This window comes from Mauremys reevesii, linkage group 7 (genome assembly GCF_016161935.1).
Source record: "Mauremys reevesii isolate NIE-2019 linkage group 7, ASM1616193v1, whole genome shotgun sequence".
Classification (NCBI taxonomy): domain Eukaryota; kingdom Metazoa; phylum Chordata; order Testudines; family Geoemydidae; genus Mauremys; species Mauremys reevesii.
Genome location: NC_052629.1, coordinates 47720265 through 47740014, shown reverse-complemented (window position 1 = coordinate 47740014; position 19750 = coordinate 47720265). Strand labels below are relative to the sequence as shown.

The window sequence follows — 19750 nt, the reverse complement described above, 5'->3', positions numbered from 1 at the left end:
AAATTAAAATCTGTGGTTATCACTATAGTGCTTAATCTAATGGTTACCTACTGTAACTCTCCCCTACAATTTCCAAGAATAGTTCATTATCCTGATCCAGAAAGGGATAACTACTTCCTGCAAAAAAACACTTGGCTCTTTGCCAATCAGGATTTCAATTTTAACAATTTGTGCCCATAACTGAGGATCCCTTTCCAAATAAAATGTAAAAAGAATACCCAAATCCACATATTTGATTACATGTAACAGAGGTTCCTAATGCCCACTAACAAGGTCCTACAACAATCCTTTGGTGAGAAGCCCAACTCCCCTGCAACCAGTTACTTGGAAACAGGAACATGTTGGGCTTTCTACCAATATGCTGTTCATGCACAGTGACTCAGTCGTTCATATCCACATCTGGCTATTAGGTGTTTTATAAATTTGAAGCTCCACCCCCCCAGCTCCTGTAAGAAGAAGCTTTGCCTCTTTATTCTTATACCTACTGACAGCTGCAAGAGGAGAGAATATACACAACATTTCTCCTTCCTCACAGCTTCCTAAGAATAGGGGAGAGAGAGAAGAGGTCTCTACTACTCTGTCCCAGAGAGAGAGATCCTTAGTCAATAACTCTGCAGCTCATAATTTTCCTAAGAATCAGCAGCATTAAATTGACATGATTCATGATAGCTTCTTTGCTAGTAGGATTCAGAACAGCAATGGTAAAACAAATCAAAGTCTTGTGGATTTCACACTACAGATCCCTGAAAAGCTGTGAGCTGCAACTGCTGATTTGGAGCAGTCTGTTTGCAAACTCAGGAAGACAGCAGTGCACCAGTTTGCATTTGGGAGATTATTGTCACAACTGTAAGTGGTAGAGGGTGTGCGTGTGTATGTATAAAATGAAAACTCAGATTCTGATAGTACAGATCCTTTCACTCACCAGGACAAGGCTTCTCCTCATCCAGAGCAAATGAACTTACTACTCTGTACTCATAGATGTAACCCTGGATCTCCACTAACTCATCCATGCATTCTATTTGGTGGCAGCACAGAGATCCCTTGTGCACCTGCTCTATCAACTACTCACCTTTCCCCCAGATTCTTTGAGTAGTATTATTGAAAGTTTTGAGCCAGCCCTCTACACCCATGGGATCTTTCATTCAAATAGTGCAGTGATCCATCAACATTTTTAGGCTTTGAACATTTTTTCCCCTAAAACAGCAGAAACAGACCCTTATTGTTTATTCAATGAATGCTACTCCAGTAGTGTGTAAGCTCGCATAATCTTTGTGCATGCTAAATTAAAACAATTTACTGAGTTTCACACAAAGTGCATTTTGTAAGTGTCTCAGGACCTATAGGAGTGTTTAGTTTCCATTATGATGGCTCTCAACTAATATTGTGAAACAAAATATGAAGAGGTTTAAGTTTTGATAATTGAGTTTGCAAGACATTTGTAGTAGCTAAAAAAATGTAATATGGGAGTGCCCCCCACAAACCATTCCCTTTTTCTAATCAAGTCATAGGTCAGTGTCACTAATAATTGTTAATGTATAATTAAAGCAAGGTTTAACTGGAATAACTAAAACTACTTAAGACAAATTCAAATGTGCTGTTTTATAGCGGAATAATTATTAGTATATATTACAATTCTGTCATTTTGTTTGATTTATTGGTTTTACCGCTGAATGGAACCTTGACATTAAGTCACAAACTATAGTAAAATACATACTTTGTTTTTTAAGCAAGATGTATATTTACATTAAATTCCTATAATGTTTATTGATTGCTCTCAGCTGAGCTACCAAAGTTTATTGACATTATTGAAAAGTTGGCACAGTTTTGTGCAGAACCAGAAGTTAAACTGTGACAAAGTTCCCTGTCCCCGCCTCCCGAGTGCGCAGGGATACTTCTTCACTAAACATGTTTCACTCCAAACTCAACATACATTACTGCAGAGTTAATTTAGCTTAAGCCAATTTTAGAATAGTAAACTGCAAAACAAACTGTTAAAGGTTAGTTCAAAAAAATTAAGTTACCATTTTTTCATTTTTCAAATTTCATACTGAGTCTGCTTATGCCTGCTATTGATATTTTCAAAAAGTGCTTTTTAGATTTATGCTTTAACTTTTCCTGTTTAAAATACAACAACAGCCTGTTCTGAAGCCACTGACTTCTAGAGAATAGAGAAGGCAGAAAGCTTTAAGGAAGAATAGAAAACAGTCAGAAAGTGGAACTAAATAATACATTTCTTTTTCAGACAGGCCACCTACTATATACTAGATGCATATTAGTAGGCTAAATAAATGGAAAATATTCCTTAAGTCTGTTGCATATTTTGCCCATTTAAGACAAGAAGTTATTTCCTAGATTGCTAGCTATTATCTATCACAGCTGGTTACATCCATTCTTATTAGTTGTCTTCAATATATTTTTGAACCGTTTTTAAGATACACTGTCTATTTCAGATGAATATAGGGTACAATGGAACAAACTGGAATTTTTGTGACAAAAACAAAGAAGGGCACAAGGGGGCTTTGTACAAGTACGAATACACAGAGATCAGTATTTTTCTGAGCTGTGCGGAGGGAAAGCTCAAGAGGTCACTTATCCCGGGGTTCCCTTTGCCCGGAGACGGAGATCAGCGGGAAGTCCCTCCACAGGTGCACATCCCATCCCCCTGAACTCCAGAAATATACAGGAATCTGCTACCCAGCGCTAGGCTCGCTCGCTTCCTGCCGCGCTTCGCCTGCTTGGCGTAGCTCCGCACCCGAGCCCCAGTCCCAAGCAGGCTGCCGCAGCCCGCGTCTCACCTGCGAGGAGGCGTCTGGATGCAGCCTGCAGGAGGAGAGGGCGGCGGCGAGTCATGGGGCGCGGGAGCTGTCCGCCGCCTTTGTAAGCTGCGGGCGCAGCAGCACCTCCCAGTGCCGGAGCCCGGAGGGTTCGCGGCCGCCGCGCGCCTGGTGCGGCCCAGCCAACCAGCCCCGGGGGCGGGCTGCGAGGAGCCGTCACGTGCCCTGGCGGCCGCCTGGTCCCGGGGCTGCTCTTGGCAGAACCGTTGCTGCTGCAGTAGCTGAGTTTGCTCCTGAGCTGGGGACGGTTCTTGAGTTCTCCCTGTCCCCGCTATACCGGCTTTTGGGGCCCTGGGGGCTCTGGTCAGACCTCCCCGCATTAGCCACGCCGCCCTGCGGAGAGGGAGGAAAAGGCTGGGGCCTAGGGCAACCGCTTCCCCTGGGGGCATGAGAGAGGGGTGAGCGTCTAGACAAAACAACCTCACTGTCTGCCTGCACCAGTAGCAGCTCTGAGAAGGTTAATTATCATCGCTAATTAATACTTGGCTGGAGAGTGTCATGGACATGCCAGCCACCAAAGAGCGTCACACCCCTTCTGTCAGCTAATTGTCATGAATTTAACATGGATCTTAATTTTAAAGGCCAGAAAAATCATATTCTGCTTCTTTAAATAGGCTGCCTGTAACTAATTCAAGAACATTCACTAGGGTAATTGTTTCAGGGGATTTGCTCAGCCTCAACTAATCCATTTATTCCTAATGGAGAAGCCAAAGGAAACTTATCCCCACTTCCTTTCCCAAAATATCTCCTCCCCTCCCATGTTCAGTAACTTTCAGTGAAGGCACCAGCTCCAAGGATTTAAAAATCAGGAATCAGACTTCCCCCAAAATCATGAGATTGGGTTGGAATGAAGAGATTTAGAAGAAGAATTCTTCTACATTTTGTTTTATTGCTTTTGTTTGTGATCCTTTAAGATTCATGTTACCAAACTTTTAATTGCAACTATTTGGGCTAGGAACTTAATTTTTAAAAAATGAAAGCTGAGCTCATAGTCACATAACTCCCGGAACTGGGGTTTAAAGAAGAGCAAACTTGAAGAAGCTTGTAAGAAAAGTGAAACCTGCAAGTGTTTGCCACATAGTGCCCTAAAGCAATGAAAGTTCCTCTCCTCCCCTTTAAGGTTCCCGCCCAAGGACACACCTGATGGAGCCCTATGCTCCACACAAAGGCCTACTGGATCTGATTGCAGGATCAGGGCCTATATTTTTCTGTGTTTAATAATATCTGCTAAATATATTACATCATTCTTTTCATCTCAATCTGTAGCTTTAAGGAGGTTTTGCATGACTTCCCCTGAAGAACAGCTCTGGAGCCCGAAGGCTTCTACCTTCCTCCAGTGGAAGTTGGTCTAAGAAAAGATATTACTTCACCTGCCTTGTCTGTCCTTTTCACTAATGAATCACATCTGAAAATCAATGCTAGACCCCTGAAATTTTTTTTCAGGCCACTAAAGCCATTTACACTTTTCTTGATGATATCTTACATCTGCTTACCTATAACACGTTAAACTCTCTCTTAAAGGGGCCCTCTGTGTGTAGGTATAAGCACACTGGTAACTACATAAATTAAGAGCATGGAAAGTGTGGGCTGTACAGCATGTTAATCTGCTGAAATGCCTGGGTGCGATGAATGGAATGATGACCTTGACTGCTATGTGGGAGACCTGGTTTTGATTTCTGGTCTGTTTCTTGTTTGTCAGCTCCACAGGAGCTTTGAGGACTGTGGAGATAGTACACTCAGCCCCCGTGGAGGGTGGTTGTGCTTCACCTCACTCAACAGTGAAAGTTCAAGTTGAATGAGGACTGGCGCTTCCAGGCTCAGTAGGGAATCTGTTCCAGTGCTTCTAGACAGGAAAGATGTTGTGATGTGGTGCCAGAGAAAGGAAGCGATATCAGTCTGTAACAGGGATGATTTAAAGTTAACCTGGACTCGACTAATGCTAATTTCCACCTTGAACCCCAGAAAAGGAGAGCTTTTCCTTTACAGCATTGCTAACCTCAACTGTTAAAAAATCATGACCCTCCAAGTCCATGAGATTAAAATAATGATACATTTGGGGTTCTTTGGATTTGCTCTGTATTTTTGAATGTTTAGCATTGGACATAATCATAGGACTTCAGGAGCAGGTCTTCAAGAAAAACCTCCAAACAGCATGAGACTCTCAGTAAAATCAGGGTAGCAACATAGTTACATGTTGAGACTCTGGAAAAATCCTGAAAAGACAATGACCTTTACCTGATCTACTATTCCCAGAAAAAGACAAGCCTTTTTTGTTCGATGGTTGGTTATACCCTATGAATGAGAGATTTGTCTTGTTTGGGTGTAGGTTACTTGTACCTTTGAGGTGTAGCGCTCCCACTGTGACCCATACACTTCCAGCATTGTGCCATTCCAATTAGCACAAATAAACAGTGTCCAAATTCCGCTACCTTGTGCTGTAAATGTGTTGCTAATTATCATTAGTGAGGCAACTCTAGACAGACAGCTGAGTTCACAAGGTTATCTTTGCTGTCTGTTTAGAAGGCATACTAAAACCTTTCATTGGTGTAATGTTTTCAGGTTTGCTAAGTTAAACCTGTGTGAGATAAAAATCAACCCACTAAGCAGGTCATGTGCTGTACTTTAAACCAGCAGCTTTATGAACATTTAATGACTTATTTTTCATTTAATTCCTTTAGCACTTTAAAATGAATTTAGTGTATGTGAAAGGTGCTTGACTGACACCTAGAAATTGAACTCCTGTGTTTATACACACAAGGTACAACTCAAGCAGTAGCAGTGCAAACTTCTCCTTACTACCCCATCAGTATACCTCATCCCTGGAAGAAGCATGGCCAGCTAGAAGGCCATCCACTCTCCATGCCCATTTGCCTCTTTGCTGAGATTGTTATTAATTCCAGCACAGCAGGAGTGGTGTTTTTTTGGGATGTGATTACTAGTATATTTGACTCTGGACTGATATCACCAACCTATTTCACACCTGTCACTAACACAGCTGGGCCAGGCTGGATGTAATGAATTATTCAACAATATTAAGACCTATCTGAAGAGCTCAACAAAAAGCTTGTTGTTTCATAGTAGTGGCAGTCTAAGAGCACAGCCATTCACTCAGCATGTTTTAGAATACTTTGGGTCAGTCTGGTAAGATTGGAAATTGCCTTGAGAAGAATAGCCCTCATAGGTTTCACTATAACTATTAATCTCTGTTTTCTAGAGAACTATATTTTCAGGGTAGATCAGGATTTTATTAATATAGAAACAGTAATGTACATTGTCTTTACACACCCATCATCTCTTATTTTTTTCAAGTTAACATAATTTTTTTTCTTTCATACATCTTTTTTGAATGTTAGGCTGATTGTTGATTTATCAACAGGAAAACCTGAAGATTGTTCATAAAGCAAGATTACAAAGATTAAAGTTTACTAAATTTCCTTATTCTTTCAGGCAATCTGAAAAACCCTAGAGAAAGAGGGCTGTGGTTCTACTTTAAAAAAATTAATAATAGATGCCCCATGTTGCTACTGGAAGCAATAAAGGAAGAGAAAACCATAAGTAAAGTAAGTTTTAAGCATTGAAATCTTTACCTTTCTGTCAGTTAACAGGAAAAGCCTTTTGTAAGTGATCAGAAAATAATGTTGCTTTTTTAGTGGTGTTAGTATTATTCAACAAGCATGTTGCATTTCCACTGCCTGATAGTTTGATATAGAAAACTTTTGATACATGAGAAACTTATGTTGGACCCCTCAGAGGTATTCAACTTTAAATCAGACAAAGAAATTACTTTGTGAATTGCAATTTTTTTATTTTATTTTAAAAGATTCTTCTGTTTCAACCCTTAATCATCAGTTAAATAACTGTATGAAAAGTAGGGACTCATACATAATTGTTTTTCCAACTTTATTTTATTTATGGATTTCCCAAACAATTCTAAGATGCAAACTTTTTTTGCCTAAGGATATTAGATATTGAAGGTGTAAATGAAAAATGTTTATCAAAGTAGTCTATAGATTTCTTTAACTATGAGTCAGTGTGATATCTTACAAAACAAGCAGGGGACAGCTGAATATAATTGGTGTGAGTCCTAGTTGCTCAGCATTTAATTGTTACTAATAATGGTTGTCTAATGGCTGTGCAATTATTTGTGTTTTCTCAGTTATGCTATGGATGTGATGTGATATTAGAGTGGCACCAGTCATGATGCCAAGATTGTGCTTATATTATTTTACCCCCATTCACAGGAGATGCTATGTTAACAAAATATTTATGGTCACGAGGCTTTTCATTGTTCTACTATTGTAAATGAGGTGCATTTATGTTATAGTAGCTGCATTAATTCAGGATGACTCAGGTCTTCCATTATAAATCTCAATTGTTAAAGGTTTTATTTTATATATACAGAGAGAGAGAGAGAGAGAGAATTTGGCTCTGTACAATAGCCTAGTAAGCACTGTTCTGTGGGCATGAGGTGTTTGTCAGATTCATCCTCTTTCTCCACTCAGAAACTACAAACAGTGGAGCCAAAGTGCTCAAAAGCACTAAAGTTCTAAGTCATTTTTGAAAAGGGGACTTCAGTACCTGAAATATTTAGGTGTGTCAGCAGATGGCCTTGCCATGAGTGCTCTCCTGCTGACAGCTGCTCTAGTTCTCTTGTGATCCACCTTTTCCTGTGACTCAGCCCTCCAGCCAGGTCAGGATTTAAGTTCACCCCTTCTGGGGTATTAAAGATCAAAAATAAAGGAATACTATGATTCCAAAACCAGTGTTGTCTAAAGAGAGTTCAGCAGGACTCCATTCTTCTACCTGGGGCTTGTTTTCACACAGCCAGTGTTCCTGGGCTTGGTTGTCTCAGACTCCCATCCACTGGGAGACTCATCAAAGCCCCAGACTCTTGGCTGAAACCAGTTTTCCTCATCAAGAGAGAAGTAGAGCTGTGCTGCTCTTCCTGGTTATCCCTAAACTGAGCCACATCTCCTCCTTTTTAACTCATCTCTCCACATCTGCTACAAGTGTAGCTGGCCAAGGCCAATTAGGTCCACATATCATCATTAACCCCTCCTTGCTTGTGTGGGGCCTGTACAACCCATCATGAAGTGCTCTTTGAAATTTTACCCTCTGTGACCGTTACTGCAGTCTCATTGTTGCAACAGCCACTGTGGTTGTTGTGTCCTCCCCATTTAGAGCTGGAGTAGGACTTAAATTGTGACCCAAACCTGTTAGGTGGGACTGTGACAATCTCATGTGGGTAAAGAAACTTGCTCAAATATAGGAATACAAAGAAAATGATTTAATTGACATTAGTGTGTGGTTTTAGGTAGGCCAAAGGTTTCCTGTAGCTTGCACAAATGTGTAATTGTCAGTGATACACACTATACATGATCCAGAAGGCATTCCATTCCTGATTTAGGACATAACTAACAGTTAACTAAATTCACCAGAACTGCCACTGATAGTTGGTTTAACTCAAAAATGGTAAGATTGTAATTATAGTAGAACTCCAGAGTTACAAACTGGCCAGTCAACCACACACTTCTCATTTGGAACTGGAAGTACACAATCAGGCAGCAGCAGAGACCCTAAAAACACAAATACAGTACAGTACTGCATTAAATGTAAACTACTAAAAAAATAAAGGGAAAGTAGCATTTTTCTTCTGCATAGTAACATTTCAAAGCTATATTAAGTCAATGTGCAGTTGTAAACTTTTGAAAGAACAACCATAACATTTTGTTCAGTTGCGAACATTTGAGTTATGAACAACCTCCATTCCTGAGGTGCTCGTAACTCTGAGCTTCTACTATACAGAGTGCATGAGATTTAATAGTTTTAGTGGATAAACTTGTCTGGCATGCACTATAGATGGAGAATTTCTACTGATTCCACACCATTCAAAGTTGTCCTTACATAGCTCCTTATTTTTATATGTAGTTATAACTAGACTGGACAAACTAATTAAGAATACAGTGCAGAGTATTCTCTGCATTGACGAAGGATAAAGAAGATGACCTGTAGTCTTTTTTTCTTCCCTCCCTAACTTCTATGGCTTTATGAAATGCAGCCAGTGAATATGTCATGCAATGGAATAGACTTTTCTAAGAGTCCAAAAATGAACATCAGGCAAGGACTTCTTAAGTGATTTTATTACAAAACTAAATCCAGTCACACACAAGTAAAATACAATCTTCCACTGTCTGCCAGAAAGTGGCCTCACACTATTTCTCAGTGTCAATAAGAGAATTAGACCTGTACAAACATAGATCCACTCTGATAGTAGCACTCCAAAGCATCCCAAGAGCACTGAAGACAGTTCCAAACAGCCCCAGCTACTTGAGTTAAATATTTTTAAATCAGCAGGTTTGGATAACTTACATCCAAAAGATTTAAAAGAGCTGGCTGAGAAGCTCACTGGACCACTGTGATGTAGATTTTCAATAAGTCTTGGAACACTGGGGAAGTTCCAGAAGACTGGAAGAAAACCACTGTTGTGACAATATTTAGAAAAGGGTAAATGGAATGACCCTGGTAATTATAGGCCTGTCAGTCTGACAGTGATCATGGGCAAGATAATGGAGCAGCTGATACAGGACTCAATTAATAAAAAATTAAAGGAGGCTAATAATAATTAATGCCAATCAATATGGGTTTATGGAAAATCGACCTATCAAACTAATTTGTGTGTATGTGTGAGATTACAAGTTTGGTTGATGAAGGTAATAGTGTTGATGTAATAGGCTTAGACTTCTGTAAGGCGGTTGACTTGGTACCACATAACATGTTGATTTAAAAACTAGAATATCAAATAACTTGGCACACATTAAATGATTTAAAATTGGCTAAAGAATAGGTCTCAAAATGTAGTTGTAAACAAGGAATCGTCATTGAGCAAGTGTGTTTCCAGTGGGGTCCCTCAGGGATCAGTTCTTGGCCCTCTGCTATTTAGCATTTTTATCAGCAAACTAGAAGAAAACATAAAATCAACACTGATGAAGTTTTCAGATGACACAAAAACTGAGGGAGTGATAAATAATGAAGAGGACAGGTCACTCCTACAGAGCATTCTGGGTCACTTGGTAAGCTGAGTGCAACCAAACTATATGCATCTTAATATGGTTAAATGTAATGTATGCATTTAGAAACAAAAAGTATAGGCCATACTTACAGGATGTGGGGGACTCTATCCTCGGAAGCAATGACTCTGAAAAAGATTTGGGGGTTGTGGTAGATAATCAGCTGAACATGAGCTCCTAGTGTGAGGCTGTACACAAAAGGGCTAATGTGATCCTTGGATGATATACAGGGGATTCTTGAGTAGGAATAGAGAGGTTATTTTACCTTTGTATTTGGCACTGGTATGATCCCTGCTGAAATACTGTATTCAGTTCTGGTATCCACAATTCAAGAAGAATGTTGATAAATTGGAGAGGGTGCAGAGAGGAGCAATAAGAATGATGAAAGGATTAAAAAACACGCCTTATAGTGATAGACTCAAAGAGCTCAGTCTATTTAGCAGAACAAAGAGATGGTAAAGGGGTGACTTGATTACAGTCTCTAAGTACCTACATTGGGGACAAATATCTGATAATGCGCTCTTCAAAGCAGAGAAAGGTATAACATGATCCAATGGCTGGAAGCTGAAGCTAGACAAATTCAGACTGGAAATAAGTTGTAAGTTTTTAACAGTGAGTTATTAACCATTGAAATAATTTACCAAGGATCACGGTGGAGTTTCCATCACTGACAATTTTAAAATCAAGAATGAGTGCTTTTCTAAAAAAAAAAAAAATATATCCTCTAGGGATTATTTTGTGGAAGTTCTTCTATCTGACCTGTGTTATACAGGAGATAGACTAAATGATCACTTCTGGCCTTGAATTTATAGGTGGGTTTCCAACACAGGGACTTAGAAACTCTGTAAGCTTCTCCTTTTTGGGTTTCTTCACAATCCTTCTATAAAGGGGTCGAGTTAGCCCCTTCTGTGGAATTAGTAAAAGCGTAGGCCCCAAAACCTGTAGATATTGGGACACACATGGAGATGAGAAGCATCAACGCTGAGGCCAAGATCTTGGAATTCCAACTGTCCCAGGGCAACCTGGTTTCCCTTGGAGCTGCATTATGAGGCTGTTTCCAGTCATGGCTGTAGTAAAATCTGCTCTCTTCATGGCAATGGGGATCAGTCTTTGTTAGGGGTATTCCTGCCATTTTGACTAGCAGGTACTCCGTGGGGGATTTCAGCTAGGAAATGAGTCCACATTAAAATTAGCTACCACAAAATGCCAGCTACTTGTGAAAGAGGGAAAACTACTTGTGACCTGTGGCTGCATACCCCGCCTGTTCCCAAACAGCTGTAAAGCCTGGCCTCCCAGGAGGAGTTTTCACAAGAGTCAGGGTGGAGAATGCTGATTTGGGGGTTCTTCAAGGATATTTTGCTATTCTCTGCTCTGAGTATCAGAGGGTAGGATGTAGGAACTGAGTTACCAAGAGATCAAAGGACCTTCCCAAGGTCACATAAAAAGTCTGTAGCAGAATAGGGAATTGAATGTGGGGTTCCTATGTAACAGGCCCTCACTAGGGGACCATCATTCCTCTCATTATTTCCACCTTCTCTATACTACCAGCTGGTCTGTCAAATCCTGCCTGACTGAGGTCTTGTCTGCACGGGGGATTTGCCCCGATTACCACCATTGATGCCCAGACAGTGGTGTAACTGCACTGCAGCAACCCCATAGTGTAGGCAGGCAAAGCTGCTGCTTGCACTGATAGTTTACCCCTGCTTGAACCAGCATGAAATGCACAGTGTAGAGTGCAGCTCACAGTTGTTTGCTCTGCTGATACTGGGAAATCCCCTGCATAACTAGCCAGCCAAGGCCTGTGATGCAGTCCGTTGTATACAGCTTGGGCCTTGTTCTCCACAGTCTTGTGTAAACAGACAGCTCAGAGTAGGGTTATTGTGTTATAATTTGATATACATCCTTAACAGGATCCCCAGGGTACAACCTGGAACTGGGGTACTCCTGTGTACCCTTAACTCTCCAGCCTGGGGTGTGTCTCATAATGCTTTGCTAGTGACAAGCAGCAAGCCCCTCCAGATGCAGCTATCGCACAGCACAACAGCATATGGAACCCCACACTGAGCTAGATTGCATGAATGCTACCTAAGCACTCATGAATCACACAATAAAAGGCACCAGCAAATCTCCCAAGCCTCCAGCCTTGCACTCCAGAACTATACCGTCTTGGTCAGAAGCCTGACCAGTGTAAGTTTATTACCCAGTCCACCCCTCCCTCAATATGGAGAGGACACACACTAGCCTTTGTAAACTAAGCTGAAATTTCCCAAGTACTTCAACCAAATATATAGATAAAATATAAAACAGATATATTAACTAAAAAAAGATAGATAGATAGATTTTAAGTGATTATAAGTGGTAGGCACAAAAGGTCAGAGATAGTTACCAAAGAAAATGAAAATAAGCAATCTAAACCTTATTTAGACTAAGCAGTATTTGGATCAAGCAGTTTTTCTCACCCCACTGGATGTTGCAGGTGGGCTACAATCTTTAATACACAGGCTTTCCCTTTAAACCTGTGACTAGTCTCTTCAGTTCAAATCTTTGTCTTCTCAGTATTTTTGTTGCTTCCAGTATAAGTGGGGGCAGGAGAAAGGTAAAAGCATGATTCCACTGTCTCCTATTTTATATCCTCAGTCCATGTGCCTGGAAAATACTAGCCCTGCTCATAAACTCACCTTTCCTTCCAATGTAATGTTTCAGGACAAACACCTACATTCTTTTATTTTCCTTCAATTCCAGGTAAAGTACATTGAAAATCTCACCAATTGTTTTATGAATCTTCACTCCTTACCTTGAAATGCAGGATGAATGGACCTTCCTCAATCCATAAATGTGTTGCTGTTAGAGCACAGTTCCTCCATTCACTGTGCTCAAGCAGCAATACTTTAACAAGGGCTTTAATGTCGTTTAGGTACAGGGATCTTGTATAAGCCTCACCTCTTTGTTTTCTTTAAATGCTGCTCACTACAAACCAACTCTTTAATGTATCTCAGAGCGGTGGTATATCCAGGCATGCAGTGCATTCATGCTGTAGAACAAACAGTTTAGGATATTGAACATGACTTTGTTCCTTACCTGGCAAGCAGAGTCCACAGTACCGTAGGCAGTTGGCCAAAATAAGCCAGTCTGTATAATTATAGGAGAAACAATTTTTACTATCTTAGACCATGAAACTACACATTTAACCAACATATTGGAAAGAGCAGTGTCTGTCTTTCTCAATAGTGCTCAGGGTGATGGGATATGTTATTCAAAACTGTATGTTGGTTGCCAAGTCTATGTACATACCTTCCCAGACTGATAATCGGCTAGTCTCCTGACAGGAAAAGCACTATAAATAGTATTCCTTGATGCTATGTAATCTTCTTACTGGCTGTTTTCACTTGTTTGTTCTGTCTCCCATTTTTTTTTGGTGAGGTTAAAATTAGAAATACAGGGAAACTTTTATTAAAATATTTTAATGAGGAAAGATATAAACACAAGTCCCTTCATGGGGCGGCAGGCCGGAACTACTCAGAAGCCAAAGCCAGTGCAAAATGCAGCTGATACCCTTTGAGCAGTGGTGCACACAGGAAGCAGAAAACCCCATTGGAGTCCATTAAATGTACAGGTGGAATTGCAAGTGTTGTTGGTCCAACCCATGAAGCGCTAAATGATTTGAGATGCATGTATTTTCAGAAGCCACCTCTCCCTATGCAGTCAGATTAGGATCAGCGAATAAACTGGAGTTGCTTCACTATAAACAAGATAGAGTTGCTATCCTTACCCCCACCCCTTTGTTCTGAGTAGGGCTTGAAGTTGATAAACATCTAGGCACCCACACACATGTAGGTGGGTGTTGCTATGTGGTGGAGCAGGAGACCAGAGGAGGATGTAGTAAGGGTCTTTGGGTACTGGGTGGTTGTGGTGTGTCTTATGGGTCAGATTATTAATTGAAGGATGAGATTTGATTGTTCAAGGTACTGGTAGCTAAATGTTTAAAATGCTCCCTCCTCTGAGAGCATACCCAGCAGAGGTGAGGGGGCATGGCTTCCTGTGTCCAGAGCAGCTCCTTAACCCTCTCCTCAACAGTGTGGGGTTGGTACACCCCATCACAAAGGCATACACATGAGTGGCACAGGTAATGCTTTATCTACTTGGATCCTACACTGGATAAAATATACCAAATGCCCAAGAGGTTACACTTCATATTAAGGTACATTTATAAACAGTTTATAAAGAGTTTATACATGTTTTTAAGAAATGGTTAACCAATTGTTAGGGTCCAACAGATTAATAGGCTGCTTATAATCAACTATCTGCAACTGATGGGGTTGTAACCATCCATAACTCTGTACTTAGGTCTGTAACATGCTTTAAACATCTGTTAATCATTCACTAACCCTTTATAAACTACATAACAAGGTACCCTTTATGTATTAAGTGTTACCTATTTTGGTTTGCTTTAAAATGTTTCAGAAATTTAGTGGCAAGTTGGCAGGAACATTTTTTGTCACTTTAATCATAGTTTATAGCAAAAAGTACCTTTTCTAATTTATCCTGATGCGATGCTAACAGTGTAATGCTCCATGCCTGATCTGTGAGTCTCAAAATGCAAATTATGTAATTTGACTGACTGACATATACTGTTTAGAAATGCACTGTACTGTCTCAATAACCTGAGATTTGAAAACAAGGCATTTTGATAGAAGACAGAGAAGCCTCCAAAATATTTCAATATTCTGAAAATGTGGAATAATATTTACAAACTGATTCATTATTATTTGTATACTGGGATTTACTTGTCAGTAGTAAGTGAATGTAATCCCCTTCTCCCCGCCTCTCTGTGTGTGTGACACACACACACACACACACACACACAGACAGAGGCTCAGTTGATACATCTATCATCAGAGTTATCACTGTTTTTAATTCAGCTATACCTAAGAATATAATCACTGGTCAATCCTATATACAAAGGATCAAGAGGAAACTGAAGGATTTGAAATCTGTGTATAAACTCTGAAAACACAAAGTAAGCTGAAAGAACAGCCCCACTGTTTTAGCCAGCTTAGAACACGATTATGAGAGAGTCCATCATAACCATTCTACTAAGCCTGAGTTTTTCCCAAGCTTCCAGGAAAAAAGTTCTCTCTCTTGGCATGATGATAATGTTGGAGGTTGTATGTGTGAGTTCAAGTCAACAGTAGGATACCATTCTTCAGTGATCGAGGGCTTGCAAATACACAGTAGCATCATTGCTAACCTACCCCCCAGAGAATCAAGATTATACAATATCAAAAGGGATTTGAACGTTAAGCTCTAAAATACGAATCTTCTAGCCAGTAAGTAGAAGGTGCAGCTTTATAAGTTGGGTTTTATTTTAGGGTCAACTTTTCCTACTCAAAGTAACAGACAGTTATTCCTGGTAACAAGCTGGGTGCCCATTGAAAGGCCCAGGGTCCACTCCTGCAAGCACTCCGTGCATGAAACTCCAATATCCAATACTTCAGAGTATAGAGAGAAGAGTTCTCCGCTCCAAAAAAAACCCCCAACAACAGCAGCAACAACTCCCTTCCCCCGGCATCTATTTTGGCATTTTTTCAAGATAACATGCACATTCTGTCCTGCCGTGTCACTCATGTTATACCGTGATTCATGAACCCAGGAAACACAAGATGTTTTTCCAAAATCCATCGTTTATTTGAAAAAATAAATATCTTTGGGAACAAAGATATTAGTATTTTTATTGTTCTGTGGCAGAAATATGAGAATTTCTCATATTATATGAGAAATAAACCTGAAGTTTTTCTGATGTGCCTGGCTTTCTGCAGTGTTTGGCAAAGCTAGTCACACTTTTGCAATCAATCTGAGTCATTAGAAAACGTATAAAGCAAGTTGTGTGTGATAGGACACTATAATACTGGCTAATGTATATTTATTCAGCCAAAGAAGTTTAATTTTTAAAGCAGTATTTCTGCACTTTCAAGCACTCTGAAAATTATTCACTGTTAATTGATTCTGCTGGGAATTAAAAGCAGAAATCAGTCTGCGAAAAGAGTAAGCAACACTAATATTGCATATTCATATCTACTTTTTTAACTAAAGAATTAGTCAGTGAAAGGAAAAATGCCTAAACCTGTGACACAAAGTACTCGAAGGATGAGACATTTTGAAGCATGTTTGTTTGGCAAGGATCTTGTATATAGTCTTAGGTCCTGTTCCCAGTCTTTCGTATATTTCATAGATTCTAGGACTGGAAGGGACCTCGAGATGTCATCGAGTCCAGTCTCCTACCCTCATGTCAGGACCAAATACTGTCTAGACCATCCCTGATGGACAGTTATCTAACCTACTCTTAAATATCTCCAGAGATGGAGATTCCACAACCTCCCGAGGCAATTTATTCCAGTGTTTAACCACCCTGACAGTTAGGAACTTTTTCCTAATGTCCAACCTAAACCTCCCTTGCTGCAGTTTAAGCCCATTGCTTCTTGTTCATCTTAGCCTCTAAGGATAGAACAAGTTTTCTCCCTCCTCCTTATGACATCCTTTTAGATTCCTGAAAATGGCTATCATGTCCCCTCTGTCTTCTTTTTTCCAAACTAAACAAACCCAATTCTTTCAGCCTTCCTTCATAGGTCATGTTCTCTAGACCTTTAATCATTCTTATTGCTCTTCTCTGGACCCTCTCCAATGTCTCCACATCTTTCTTGAAATGCGGTGCCCAGAACTGGACACAATACTCCAATTGAGGTTTAACCAGCGCAGAGTAGAGCGGAAGAATGACTTCTCATATCTTGCTCACAACACACCTGTTAATGCATCCTAGAATCATGTTTGCTTTTTTTTGCAACAGCATCACACTGTTGACTCATATTTAGCTTGTGGTCCACTATAACCCCTAGATCCCTTTCTGCTGTACTCCTCCCTAGACAGACTCTTCCCATTCTGTATATGTGAAACTGATTGTTCCTTCCTAAGTGGAGCTCTGTGCATTTGTCTTTATTAAACTTCATCCTGTTTACCTCAGACCATTTCTCCAATTTGTCCAGATCATTTTGAATTATGACCCTATCCTCCAAAGCAGTTGCAATCCCTCCCAGTTTGGTATCATCTGCAAACTTAATAAGCATACTTTCTATGCCAATATCTAAGTTGTTGATGAAGATATTGAACAGAACCAGTCCCAAAACAGACCCCTGCGGAACCCCACTCATTATACCTTTCCAGCAGGATTGGGAACCATTAATAACTACTCTCTGAGTATGGTTATCCAGCCAGTTATGCACCCACCTTATAGTAGCCCCATCTAAGTTGTATTTGCCTAGTTTATTGATAAGAATATCATGTGAGACTGTATCAAATGCCTTACTAAAGTCTAGGTATACCACATCCGCTGCTTCTTCCTTATTCACAAGACTTGCTATCCTATCAAAGAAAGCTATCAGATTGGTTTGACATGATTTGTTCTTTACAAATCCATGCTGGCTATTCCCTATCACCTTACCACCTTCCAAGTGTTTGCAGATGATTTCCTTAATTACTTGCTTCATTATCTTCCCTGGCACAGAAGTTAAACTAACTGGTCTGTAGTTTCCTGGGTTGTTTTTTATTTCCTTTTTTATAGATGGGCACTATATTTGCCCTTTTCCAGTCTTCTGGAATCTCTCCTGTCTCCCATGATTTTTCCAAAGATAATAGCTAGAGGCTCAGATACCTCCTCTATTAGCTCCTTGAGTATTCTAGGATGCATTTCATCAGGCCCTGGTGACTTGCAGGCATCTAACTTTTCTAAGTGATTTTTAACTTCTTGTTTTTATCTTCTAAACCTACCCCCTTCCCATTAGCATTCAGTATGTTAGGCATTCCTTCAGACTTCTCGGTGAAGACCGAAACAAAGAAGTCATTAAGCATCTCTGCCATTTTCCATTGGCTTCAATGGGCATTGGACCAGCCCCTTAGAGAGCAGTGCTATCATTTTGGCAGCCAGAAAACTACAAAATAAAGAAGGAAGTTAGCACTCTGCTGGGTCTTAGTGCATCTTGTCCAATTTATCTGACTCTTAAACTACATAAAGAGGAATTAACAGAGCAGGAACCACCTGTGTGTTTTACCATTGACTTAATTGGAACTTCAGGATAAGGCTAATGCTGAGCACTTTTGAATTCCCACCTTACAGGCCTTTGGTCATATTGGAGAGCACTTACAGCAGTAGCCCGAACCTTCAAAAGTGATTCACAGGGACTACTCTCAGGACTAAAAGCTATGCCATTGTGAATAAATGCAACCTGTTTTGGCTCTAAGAATTCACCTCAAAAGATTTACAAATGAGACATTCCAAAGTGGTGAGGTAAAATCAAGTCCTTGGGGGTTGAAGGGAAAATAAGTTGTCATCATAAACAAGGACTTTGCTGTTTTAACAAGTGGCAGTGGGTGTATTTAGTGAACTTTTCAACTCAGCATATTTTATGCTCAGTATTTACTTTGCTTGTTGGTTGTTTACTTTATTTCTTAACTAACTAAAAATCACTAGATCACTGTTTGAAAGAAGATCATTTGTCTCACAGCGTGTAGGTGCATAAATATGAATGAGGGGGTTAGACATTTTTACTGGATTTGAGGTAAATCTACAATTATACAATCAATCCCAAGGAGATGTATGCTGTAGGCAGAATGAAAGGAGGCGGGGGATGTGAAAAGGGTGTAAAGGGTCAAAGTGAAGAGGAGAAGGCACGGCTTCTGGCGTGTTCAGTGAATTTAACCTTATTAGAAAACATACAAGGAAGAGAAACACTTTAAGCTTGGTGCTTGGCTGCAACCAGTCCCCCAGCATAAATTAGAGCAGCCCGAGGAATCATCTAAGCACCCAATAAGACATTGGAGCACAGGAAAGTCCCCCTTTCTCATCTGTCACACTTCTGTGCCGTTACATTGCCTGTATGCTACCTGATGATGCCCCTCTACTGGGGTGATCATACTATAGCTGGACATGTTGGCTTTTATGTGATATGAAACCCTGAAATGTGTTGGCCTTTTGTTTTTGTCATTTGAGGCCTGTTGAGGTTAATGTGTCCAAGATTTGTTCCTTGGGGGAAAAAACAAGGTCAGAGATAACTAAGGTTTGGAAAGTCCAAAGGTGCTGCAAAGGCAATTTTGACAATCCTTGCTATTTAGAGCTCTAAAGTCCATTGGGTTCATCCCACTGTCAGTATAGATATCATTGCACAATAACCAGAAGAAATTAATTTTCCCATTAACTAGCTGACAGCCAAGGAATCCTACGTGCCTATCTTCTGTTCAATGAAACACTCTCAGGATGGGTTCTGCAGACATCAGTCATCTTCCACTGGCTTTCCCAAAAGATGGGGTCCTGCCCCCAGTATTTGAAATAAATTTCCTTTCCGTTGGGAATGATTGTCCTGAAATGTTCTTTATGAAAGCCTCCTCCAAACTCTGAGTTCCTAATCAACCCAGATTTGGGTGCCGACCATCCTGCAGAATTTTTTCTTGTGGTACTGAAGCACTGGTTTTCTGAAAGTAATAGATAGAAGTCTGAACCCTGCACATGCCTTCTACCCTTAATATAATATTGGGGAACAATTTTGTCTGATGTTGGGCAGAAGCCTCTTTACAACCCTACACAATCAAGACAGTCAGCTGAATGCTTAATTCTGTTTCAGAGAACATAGCGATGTAGAAGTTCTTGCATGTCCAACTTTCTTCACCTGGGAGGGAAATGTCTGGTAGGCCTACAGGCAGGGACTATAGGTCTCTTAATTATAAGGAATCTATCACCACAGTGTCTAGGTGCTAAGGCTTTTTTGGGGGACACTGGCTAGCAGGAAGGGCTACCCTTCAGGAAGG

The 19750-nt window shown here is 40.3% G+C and overlaps 1 protein-coding gene and 1 long non-coding RNA gene across 4 annotated transcripts in view; one reads left to right on the top strand and one right to left on the bottom strand.

Moving 5' to 3' along the window:
* RHOBTB1 (Rho related BTB domain containing 1) overlaps positions 1-3010 on the bottom strand; it is a 76815-nt gene extending 73805 nt beyond the window's left edge. For 2 of the 3 annotated variants that reach the window (XM_039482650.1, XM_039482649.1), the window contains exon 1: positions 2796-3009. The gene's annotated coding sequence lies outside the window, so the exon portion shown is untranslated. Of the gene's footprint in view, positions 1-2795 lie in introns of all 3 variants that reach the window. The other variant, XM_039482652.1, reaches the window with a different exon arrangement.
* A 2844-nt stretch (positions 3011-5854) lies between these two features.
* LOC120369409 overlaps positions 5855-19750 on the top strand; it is a 29105-nt gene continuing 15209 nt past the window's right edge. The window contains exons 1-2 of the long non-coding RNA XR_005583152.1: positions 5855-5975; positions 6282-6394. This is a non-coding gene — a long non-coding RNA (uncharacterized LOC120369409). The remainder of the gene's footprint in view (positions 5976-6281; positions 6395-19750) is intronic.